The sequence below is a fragment of the Sphaeramia orbicularis genome, chromosome 6 (genome assembly GCF_902148855.1).
Source record: "Sphaeramia orbicularis chromosome 6, fSphaOr1.1, whole genome shotgun sequence".
NCBI lineage: Eukaryota > Metazoa > Chordata > Actinopteri > Kurtiformes > Apogonidae > Sphaeramia > Sphaeramia orbicularis.
The window spans coordinates 18,660,142-18,672,706 of NC_043962.1; positions in this window are offsets into that span (position 1 = coordinate 18,660,142).

Genomic DNA, 12,565 nt, shown 5'->3' on the forward strand with positions numbered 1-12,565 from the left:
ATTTCTCATCTGCGCGGGAGTATTGGCAGCAGAAATTGTTTTCTCCGCGGTGTGATACTCAGGCTGAACTCCCAGTAGGATCCCTGGGGACTGCAGATTGGTGCCTGTGACATATCGGCACCAGCATTTACACACACCTGCCACTCATTCCCAAACAGCCCAGGAGCAGGGCTGTAGAGGGCAGATAGCAGCCAAGGAGGCTGTCGGTTGGACTGCTGTCAAGGTGGGTAGGTGTGGTGGAATTCATCACTGATAACACGCTTATATTTGCAGGGTGCATAGAGTACTTCTATTAGTCAGCAGTGCCCTCAACGCTATAAGCTGGTTATGCATATGTAATGAGCATGTGTGTATATGTGTGAACGACAGTTCTTATCTGTGTCGATGTGCACTTGTGTTCACACAGCACTGGCATGTGTGCATAAAGTAATGTATGTTTATGCGTGTGCTCTAACCACATTGTGTGTAATTATGACTGTGTGCGTCCTGTCCTTCGAGTGCACTCCCGAGTCTTGAACTCCGAGTGACACGGGTACTGCAGGGTCATATGTCTATTTGTGGGATAAATGATATTATGCTACACTAAGAGAATTACACAGAGGATGTCCCTTGGAGTCACTAGGCTCAGCAATCAGTCATAGTTACTTTATGTGTCTCTTAAGCTCCTCTATCTGTACTCATCCACTGGTCTGGAACGGGTGTTAAATGGATCCTAGACCGCATCCAGTCATTACGAGCTTATGATTTCAGCCTTATGACTGAGAGAGAAGGAGAGGGAGAATAATGCAGAGGGAAATTAACAGAAAGAGATCATCAGTGTATTTGGGTTTGCAGTGATGCCTCTGTGCACAATGTCCATGTTCAGATCACACACTGTTCCTCCTTCATCCTCTTCATCTTATTCATTGCTTGTATTAGTACCCTCTTTTGCTCTTTCCATCTCCAAACCTACCTTCTCTTTTTCTGACTCAACTGTTCCTTTGCCTCCCTCTTTCCCCTTTCTTTCCCTCCTTCACTCTCCCTTGGTGGTATTTGATAGCGGTAAAGCAGGCGGCAGGAGAGCAAACAGCAGGTGAACCCACTCTAATACTCAGCTGTGCCATCTGCTGTGGTCACATGACTGTGCTGCAAACCCGCTTTAACGCCATGATGCCCCATCATACCTGACACATCAATCAATCAGAACCAAAGAGCAAAAGAGAGGGAGAAAGAGTGAGAGAGAAGGAGAAAGAGCTACACAGAAAATGAATTCAGGCAGCGAACATGCTACCTCTTGTGAATCAAATAGAATCACTTACGGCCAGCTATTAACTATTAGATTAGCTAGTTTTTACTTGTAATTTTGGCATTTCATCTGGACTAATTAGCAAGAAAACTCTCTGCAGCACCAAACGGCATAATATTCCTAAATTTTGTTAAATTTTGATCAGAGATTTCCAGAAGAACAGAACAAAACACAGAGAAAAATGAATAAATCATCTTCCCCGCCTGGAAAAATCAGGTTAATTATATATAAAATAACCCAAATATCTATCAAGGCTTATCATTTAAGCATAATTACTGCATGCATATGTGACAAAAGGGCAAACCATAAGACATAACTCCTTCTTACAGCCAACAAAATAACAAACAAATTAAGGGAAAACCAACAAACCTCCGTTTCAACCCAAAGGTCTCGTCTGAGTGTGAAAAATACATTCAATTACAGTAACAGTGGCCACAGGAAATGATTTCAGTCAAAACTGTCCGTACCACAATTAAGCTGTGTTAATTATGTATTTCATTAAGTAAGTGGATTAGAAGCAGTGCTGATGAAATCATAACGGGGTTTGCCGGAGGCCAGGCTGCAGAGAACAGACAGGAAACGACTGATATCTCTCCCTCTTACTTACACTTCTTTGTTATACCCTGAAATAACCTTATAAATACTTAACACCTTTACAGGCCTATCTAGGTTGTCTTCATTCGCACACAATCACTTGGTCTCTATATCTGCATAGCATTTTGTATAGGATCATACAGTGTAATTGTGCCATAGATACTGGTGACATCCTCATGCTGTTTGGAAGTCTTCTGGAAGCGATGAAGTCTCTCCATTTCATCTAAGCCAGTTCATTACCATTCAGGTGCAAAAAGGAGATAAAGCAAAATGCAGATCGCTCTTTCTGTCTCCCCCTCTTTCGCACCCATACTCTCTCGCTCACTCACATGCTCTCTTTAATTCTATCTCTCTCTCCCGTTCTCTGTGTTCTCTGATGTTTTATTTGATATCCCACAATAAAGCCTCTCTTTGAACTGCCATCAATTGTGTATGGATTTTTCCTCTGAGGAGAAACAGAGAGCTGTCTGAAAGGGCTCCAGTCCCGCAGGCTGCCTTCATATTGATGCAGAGGAGTATTGCCATCCTCATTGCTGGATCAATCACTCACGTCACTGTTGTTTTATGGCTGGGGCCACTTCACAGAAAGAACCCTGACAACATCACCGCAGAGGTTTGCAAAACGATACAGCTCTGATAGTTGAGGAGGGTGGAAGTGGCGGTGGAGGGCTGTGGGAGGCTTTTGGAGGCAAGAGAGGATGAATTTAGATTCTGTAACTGTCACACACATGCACTCACACATATCTCCCTGCTCTACAGCTGTACAGCTCTGGTTTATCGCTAGGTATGGTTAACTTAAATGGAAGGGATAGAGAAGACCACAGGATGCTATCAGTGCATTGTCTGATCTGGGTCAACTAACGGTTGCTAAATTGTTCCCACATTTCTACTTCTGGTCTTCTTTCACATTTTGGAAGTGACACTTTGCTTCCTGGACTGCTTTCCTTATTGCAATAATTTCCAACTAAAACTGCTTGTCATTAATCCATTCACATATGTTTTACATTTATTCCTGTCCTATTGCTCTTATGAATTTACAGGAAATTCCAGGATTTGTCAACCGGGATGTTATTTGTAGTTTGTGCAATGTGGGTATCGGTCATAAAATCATCAGAACATCTTACAAAAAACCATCGTCGTAAGCACAAAAAGTAGCACACTGGAAATCCCGAGTGTAGTGAACTGCATACAGTAGTATAACTCCTGCACCGAGTCTCCAAAGTCTGTGAACAGCTGTAGATTTTGGGTTGAAGAGTTTTACTTATATGTCATTTTTATGTAGTCCTATCACAACTTTTTGCTACATGAACAATAGCTCACCCGGACTTTGTAGACGCAAGAAGAATTTTTTTTTAAAGCAACTGTACATTCTTTTTATGATCCTCTATCAGTGTATTTTTGCAGCACAGAAACAGGAAATATCTCATATTCTCTTGAGGATCCACCTAAGTTAAGATAAAAATGGGAGCAAACCACAACTTGTCCAGATCTGCTATGCCTTGCAATTACCTTAAAAATGCAAAGATTTTGAGGAAAATTGATTTGTTAACTGATAGTCCAAATCAGTGTCTTGCCAGCCAGTATGTGTGTAATATATTTCTTCAAGGTCCTATATTATGCTATTTTTGAGTCACGTCATATAGGTCTCAGAAGCCCAAAAACATAGTATTTAAGTTTGTTCGCCCCAAAATCATCCTTTGTTCGGAGTTTCAGCGGTCGAAAAAGTCACTCTCACCAGCCCTCCTCAGAACAGGCTGTTTCTGGGCCTGCTTCCGGGTATGCAAATGAACGCATCTGTCCACGCCCACTCCCCCTCCCCTCTCTGGGAGAGGACGCGGCTTACGCTAGCGGTACTACGCGCTAATGTGTCAAACAGAACGTCTTTTCAAACACTGGCTTTCTTTGCCTTGAGGCGTGATTGAGCCCCGACGGAAAACGGCGGTGTTGTGTCGGGTTCGTGGACCTGACACAGAAAGACGCCTGCCGCCACTAATGCAGGCAGCTACTAACAAGCTTGATGCTAACTATACCGATGCCAACCACAAAAGGCCCGTGTTCAAAGTAGTTCTGTTGAATGTCTCTTGATATTATCAGCTCTTGCATGTTAACGGGGACGCAAACGTTAGCAGCAGTAACCGAGCTATGTTAGCTGCCATGCTAACGTTAGACGTACACATCAACAACCACCAGCTTATCCGTAATGTAGGGTTATACAGTAAAGATACAAAAAAATGATCAGAACTTACATCTCCCACACTTGTACTTGGGTCACGAAGCGTTGGTACTGCGTCCTTCTTGATTCGGAGTCTTTGTGCTAAGCCGGAGCTGTATGGGCCTATGTTCGAAAAACACTCGTCCGTGAAATGCCGGGCACACACATACAAGCGTTTCGGAATGTTGTTTGGTACAAGACCATCAAAGATATAATCCAGCCACTTTTTTCGGATAGGCTCGGAAGTGGGGAACAAAAATAAACTTTCGTGTTGGTGTGTGCAGCCAACAACACCACAACTTGCGTGTCTCGCCTTCGCCATGTTTGTTGTCCAAGAGGTACTCTGCCAGGGTGGGGGCAGTGGTGCAGAAAGGGTCCCTTGGGGCCTATATGTATATATATATATATATATATATATATATATATATATATATATATATATATATGTATATATATATATATATATATATATATATATATATATATATATATATATATATGTCGAGGCCCAAAACGGAATCTGGCCCGATTCAGAATCGGAATCCTCCTGCTATAATGTTATTTTTATACCATGTTTAATGCAAATGATCTAAATTATTACAAAAATCAATACATGGAATTTGCAAATATGTGAAAAAAAAAATGAAACAAACAACATTTTAATTGTAAACTATAATACACTTTATTTACAAATAGAACCTAGTGGTACTCCCCACCAATATATGGTACAGTGAAATCGACTGAAATTGACAATAGTTACTCAAGGTATGTAAGACTGAAAATGTAAAATTATGACAAATTATGGAATTATGGATCATTTGCATTAAACATGGTATAAAAATAACATTATAGCAGCAGGATTCCATTCTAGGCCGGCCTAGAATAGAATTCCATTCTGGGCCGGCCCGATTCTGAATCGGGCTAGATTCCGTTTTGGGCCTCGACATATATATATGTATGTATGTATGTATATATATATATACATATACATATATATATATATATATATATATATATATATATATATATATATATATATATATATATATACACACACACACACACACACACCTATATATACACATGTATATATATATATATATATATATATATATATATATATATGTATACACACACATACACACAGAGACATACACACAGACATACAGGTAGGGGAGGGGCAATTTGGACACAGGGGGCCCCTTCAGAGAATTACTGCACCTTCCTACTGCCGCTGTGTAGTGAACTTATTCTTTAGACTGTTTGTGTGAAGTCTGTTGGTCCTTTGGGGTCCCCTGCTGGCTTAGGGGCCCCAAGCAGCTGCCTGCCTTGCCTAGTGGCAAGCTGCACCGCTGGGTGGGGGCACAGTCAGGGGGAGGAGTTAAATCCGCTTATGTCGTCATAAGCGGACCCAACTCAAACTCGGCCGTTTGAGCAGGCATTTTCACAAAATGTGGTGTAGCAAGGCAAGGAGGAAACAGACAGTTTTCAAATTCAAACCTCATAATGAGGCTACTGCAACACACACTACTATAAGAAAACTTTCACAAAGTGAGATTTGCATAATATGGGACCTTTAAAGCTGTTAAATAAAATGTCAAAGAAATTTTGATAAATACAAACATTCACTCATTCATTTTCTGAACCCTCTTTATCCTCACTAGGGTCACGGGGGTCACTGAAGCCTATCCCAGCTACTTATGGGCGAAGGTGGGGTACACCCTGTACGAGTCGCCAGTTCATCACAGGGCTGACATATAGAGACAAACAATCACTCTCACATTCACACCTATGGGCCATTTAGACTAACTGATTAACCTATCAGTGTGTGTCTGTGGATGGTGGGAGGAAGCCGGAGTACCCGGAGAGAACCCACACAAACACGGGGAGAACATGCAAACTCCACACAGAAAGGTCCCACCCCCATCGACTAATGCTGGAATCAAACCCAGGAACTATTTTTAATCATATTTCAACATCAAGATGTAAAATATTTTGATTTGTGTAGCCTACTTAGATTATACGTAATATTTCAGACAATTTCAAAGTCATAGAACTAAGATCCATAAAATGGTTCAAAGTTAATTTAATGTTGATACTTGGTAGCTTAAAATCTTTACAAATGTTAGTGTTTAATCCTTTAAGTACCAAAGTCGTAATATTGTGACAAGCAACATAACTGAATGAAACAGACAGCTTTTTAAAAATATTGATATCAAAACTGAATATTTAAAATAAACCAAAAAAAAAAAAAAAAAATTACAAAAAAAATTACATTACATTATTTAGTAGTAGTAGTAGTTTATTCGGTTGTTAATTACTTTAAACAACAAACAAAAAACAACATTGTTACAACATTGTAACATTGTTCCATATACAATGCGACCAAAAGGGTTTGGGCTGAAGTTAAGATGTATTTTGCCTTACCCTATTTACAATTAACACAATGTTTTGACATGAAAACAAACAAACAATAAAATTTTCAATATAATCATTGCTAAATATACAACAGAAGAGAATACATATTTAATTTAATCCAGGTAAATCATGTCCTTATCTCAACTACCAATATTGATCCTAGACTTCAGTCAATCCTGAGCTCTATATTTTTGAATAATAGTTAATTTGTACATCTTTTTAATAGTTGCAATTATTTTAAACTGTTTGAATCGATCTTCCAGGCAATTCCAAAGATTGTCCTCTCTAACAGAAATACATCTACTTTTTTATTTGTTCTTGCCTTAGCTTTTTAAAAAAAATGCTGGTTCCTCTGAGGCTGTACTGACTTTTCCTCCATTCAAACATCTCCTGGATGTAAGGAGGAAGAAGATTATTTTGTGCCTTGTACATCACTACCACTGTATTAAGGTCAACAAGATCATGTATTTTCAGTAAGTTAAGCCCTGTAAAAATAATCTTTAATTTTAGTAAAATTATGTAACATTAAAATACTTTGTTAAATGTTATGTGAATCAAACTTTAGTACTCCATCTGAAAATGAATATCTGTCTACTTGTCTTTGATATCTGAGTCACAACTGCTGGAATGACTGGTAAAAACAACAACTCCCATGATCCCATGCTGCTTCACGGCATCATCCCCCATTACATTTATATTTATAGTTTTGATTCTGTCCCCTTGAGACTAAGTTAACACAACTGTCCTGCATTCTTCTTGTAATAACAGCAGGCAACCATTTAATGCTGAGCTTTTTCCAGAAGTTCGACTTTTTATAGCTGACAAGCCTTCAGGTTGTCCCAGCAGAGAAAGAGCAGGCTTTCTGTGAACTGTTGAGCCAGTTAAAGATAGTCTGAATGCACTGTGACTTAACGTCTAGCTTTGCCTGTGCTTGGTTTGGTCCCAGCTTGGCTTGACTTGTTCGCAGCCAGTCAAGCTTGGTCTTAGAGAGGTGTAGCAGCAGCAGCAGCAGCAGACACCAGAGTCCCTCTACAGCCATCAGTCATCGCTCTCACTCTGAACTCTATATGACCTTCCCCTCTGCCCTGGAAGACTAGTTGGCTGTGTGCACTCTGCCATCTCCATATTCACCTTAAAGAGACAGAACCTGCTTTTGCTGAATGAACTTCACCGGTAAGGTTCCTCTTTCAGCGCCTATTAGGTGTCAGAACTGACCTAAAAGGAGGAAGAGCAGGGTAAGAGGGAGTGGAAGGGGCCCAGTCGGAAAGAAGTGGAAGTCTTCATGTCTGGTGAATGGCCCTTTAATTCCCTCTCCTGACAGAAGGCAATGGCAGCCTGGAGGAGGGTCAGGACACCAGTTGGCATGAATAGACACATTTTTGTCTCGTCTCCAACTTTCTCTGCTCTGTGCCTCCACTGACTGTAACATCTCATTTTTTCCCCCAAGCTGGAAGTCTCCACAGCCATTCTCTTGTCATTGGAAGGCGGGTAGGCAGCTCTCTGTCTCTTCAGACGCACATGAATAGAAAACATTGTGCCAAAAGCTTCAGAATCACCAAGCTGTTTTCGATTGCATATAAAACACAAAATTTGAGAACATGTTTGAAAATGACAGGCTGATTGGCTGTGGTCATTTCAGGCTGTGTGGGCCTCATTTTTTCCTGTGTTTCATCAGTGGGTGCATTCATCCATTCAGGATAGATTGAAGCAGTAGCCTTTAATAAAGTCACTAGGCTTGAAAATATATGAATAAAATGACATCCACTGCCTTGGATGGATCAAATTGACTTATCCTGGTAATAGCCCAAGGATAATGTGTGCGTGTATGCGTGTGTGAGTGAGAGAGAGAGAGAGAGTGTGTGTTAGTGTGGAGAGATACTGGGGAGAAAAAAAGGAAAAAGAGCAGAAACAGAGATGGATATAGTGGTAAGACAAAGGCAGGAAAGACAAGAATATCAGAGAAATAAAACAAACTTGACCTAAGGGGACAGGATTCAATGAAAACCTGGAGCTGGACACATGACTTTGAATCTTATTTGTATTGGTGAAAGTGACCCATCTCAGGCGCAAGCATTATTAGGGAAGGCTGGGAAGGAGAAAAACAAAGCCATTAAAGGAGAGAGCAGAAGAATAAGAGTGACAAACTTGATCCTAACAAAGTTAAAGGGTTATTCAACACAAAACATCAAAATTATGAGTGCAATTTCACCCATTTTACAGCAATTTGATCGCGCTGAGCCACAGAGGACTCCCAAATCCAATGATACACCAGAGTACGCATAAGGAGTTGAACAAAGGGAGCAATGATGACAGAAGAAAGTTTCATATTTCAGACAATTACAAGAACAAAACACACACACAAACTCATATCATGACCTATTACACTGTTTGTCCTTCCTTTTTTCTTCGCCGGGCGGATATCTTGTAGGGTGTGATGTTGATGGAGTAGTCATGAACCACAATAATGACAGTCAGAAGGGATGGCTGTACAAGGAGACACATGTCTGTTCCCTGCTCTTCAAACATCCAGCTTAAACTCCTGCTATGTGTGAATAAAGAGGACAGGAAGTGGCAGTTTGGCAGCTCCAACCAGGAGTGTCACTCTCAATTGCGTCCCCTGCCAACTCCAGACACATCGTGCGGCCGAAGAGGTCACGGGTTTGACTCCTCTTTCTCCCTCTCGCTCTCCCTTTCTCCTCCTCTCCTCTCTTTCGTCTTTTTACAGGACATTCCCGTTCAATGCCACCTACGCAATGCATAACAGTCAAGGAGAAGACAGAATGATGTACGGAAGACACGAGCCAGAACGACGGCGGCACATTTTTTGAACGCTCCGATAAAACATGAGGCCTGTCTTGTCAGATTACCCTGACACCCTGTGTCAAAATCTCTGCCATGTCTTGGTGAAGCAGAGAAGCAGATGTCCTGAGTTCGCCTTCCTCCTCTGGACAGAGCTGTCAAGATTTTCTCATGAAGGACACTGAAGACAGCACAGATGGAAAGAATGAGTTGTCTGAGGTTTAGCTTGTTTGCGTGTCAGGAATGAGTTTAATGATGAAAAGCAGAGTTGAACTTTATGTTACAGGACTTGTCCAACTTTAAAAAAAGCAAGTACTGAGTCATGAAAATATTTCTAAATCCACAAATCTTGTTTTGAAAACTGTTTTTCATTAAACATTACATTCTTTAAGTATCTGCTTTAACTTACTTTTCTTCTAAATTCTATTAAGATTATGACATTTATGTCCACAAACATGATAATACTCAATTTAAATAATTTTATTTTTCATTTATTTTCTAGTTAAAGATTCACAGAGACATTACATTTGCAACAAACATGTTGCCGCCCAATGAACTGCCCACTCTGGAAAACTCCTGTTTTTCTGCTCCAAATGTCTGTTCCTGAAGTGGCTGCTGATAAAAACATTGCTCCAGAGTTATAGCATTATGTGTATTAAATTCAGGAACCTAGATTAAAATGCACTCATAAATGTCATTTGTACCTGATAAGAAATGGTTCTTGATAATAATAGGCCCTTGCCAAACAGAAGGGAAGTCAAATGGATTTTGATTCCACTCCAAATCATTCAGTAGCTTCCCACTAATGTAACTTGATCAGAGCACTCTCAAATCCGAGCTGTGTGAAATGACAGTTGAGATTAATTTTGTCAGCCTTGTAATCGCGCCTTATTGATGTGTTTCCTGTGAAATGGCACATTGGAAAGAGCAGCTCCAGCCACAGGGCAACTGTGTTTCATATAGTAGTCATGGATGGACATTAGATGTTGACCTCCTGATCACACACCTTCATACCGTCGGGCAGGCACGCACGCACGCACACACACTCACAGGTAATGCTCTATTATGCTGATTTATTGAAGGTTAATTTAATCACTCTTGTAATACCTGACCAGAGGGTGTTCTTACCCGTGAAAAACCCAAGTAGCAGGAAAAAAAGGAGAAAAACATGACAACAAATCAAAAAGTGATTTCATGAAGGTGGCACCAGAGACAGCCAATCCATCAGAAGGGCGGCAGAGTGTGGACGTGTTGCCACGCGTGGTGCCAGGCGAGGTGCCAGGCGGTCCAAGGCACATCCTCCATGCCAGCGCCCTGAGGCTGTGTGTCCTCATCGCAAGGACAGAGAGGTCGTTAGGACCAACTGCACTAAATCACATACCTCCTCCCTCCCACTGTCATGGCCGACAGAGCAGGTTGATACAGAAATACTGGGCGAATTAGAGCAGCTACTGGTCAGATCTACTGGTTTGTTCCAAGTAATATACATCACATCCTTTTATTCCAATTGATACTGTGATATATGATGTTGTTATGACACTTCTCCTGCTTTTGAGAGCGCCCCAGTGTCAACAAGGCTTTACACAGAGTGAATGATTCCTCCTAAATGCATTTTAGAGTTTTGCACAAATACATTTTCAGAGCTAAGTAAACAATGCAGGCCATTATCTAGATGTATTGTTTATGCATTTTGCGCTCCGTGGTTGGGATGAGCAAGTGAGCGAGACAACAGCAAAGAGGGAGACAGAAAGACAAAGAAGGAGAGAAGACACAGAGAGAGAGAGGTAAGAAAAAAAGAGAGAAAAGAGAGACAGCCTCCTTCTCCAAAAGACATCAGCTCTGTGAACAGCACGGGCAGATTTTCCATTCCGTCAGCATTTTTCTTTACGTGCCGAACAGATAGCTAAAGGTACCACTTAATGTGATGGGAGACAGGATCTAATGGATTGATACACAGGTTTTGACATGCTATTTGAGCATGGAGCTCGCTATAATTGGTCATGTCATTGTGCATTAAACTAACGATACATAGAGTAGTGCCCTGAGACGAGTGTCTTTAGCAAATCTGTCAGATATCACACCAAAATACCTCTGACAGCTATCTCAGGCAGCGGCAGAGGCACACTGCAACACAGCAGCATGAAAACCTGCACTCCCCGGTGAAGGCATATTTAGTAAAGACCACCTGAAACTCTGCGTCTCTGTCTCCATCTGTTTCCCACTCGCTCTCTCAAAAATGTGTGCATTTTGTGGTATATTTCTACTGCATTTGCATATCATATGTGATGCTTTATGAACTAAAGACAACATTTACTTTCTGACCTAAATGACAGCAGATCAGTGACCTTTATAATGACTGTCATAGATGTGTGTGACTCCTCCCATACATTGGAGACACGGGTCAGAGGTCCAAGAGGTGAAGCTAACGTGGCTCTACCCATGACTCCTTCGCTGCTGTCAGAGGACATCATGTCACCATGTTGGTATGGCGACTGCACGAATGGACATCACTTTTATTTCATCTTGGCACACAGGGATCTCGAAGCTTATTTGTAGTCATCGACATGGTTGTTTATCAAATTACAATGTCAGGGCAGACGCGTTTGATTTGTTGTTCCTTTTTAAAAGCAGTTAACCCATGTTATTCTCTTAACCTGTTGATATTTTTAAGACTTTCTCTGATTAACGTGAAGCATTAAAACACGACACAGCCAGCTTCTATAAATCTTACTGAAATCACAATTTATGGATTTTCAGAACCGCATACTTGTGCCTGTCTCAAAAGCCTGTATCAGTTTACACAACTGTGCAAGCACAATAAGACAGGAGCAATATATATCAATGTGCTCTAACGACATCTACCACTATTTTGGCAGCCATTTTGTTTTCCTAAATACATAGCCTCTCCGCCTCAGCTGTCTGTCTGTCTGTGCTGTCAGGCACTCTTGTGTGATTGGTCTGATGGGCTTGATGCTCATCACTCTGTCAGGCTAGGCTCGCCTTTCATTAGTCTGGGCCCCTCCATCCGCCACACTCACACAAATCACATTGACATCCAAACTCCTCAGATCCACAGAGCAATTTAACTGATATTCATTAGAGGGATGACAAGAGCTGATGGGAGATCTGTGGAGTGGAGGAGTGGGGGGACTCATTCTCCTCCTATCCTATCCCTGTCCTGTCCGCCTCCTTTCTTCCCCCTTCACTGCTGACTTTGTTTTAGGAGCATTGAGGCGCATCAGCGTCTATAACTACCC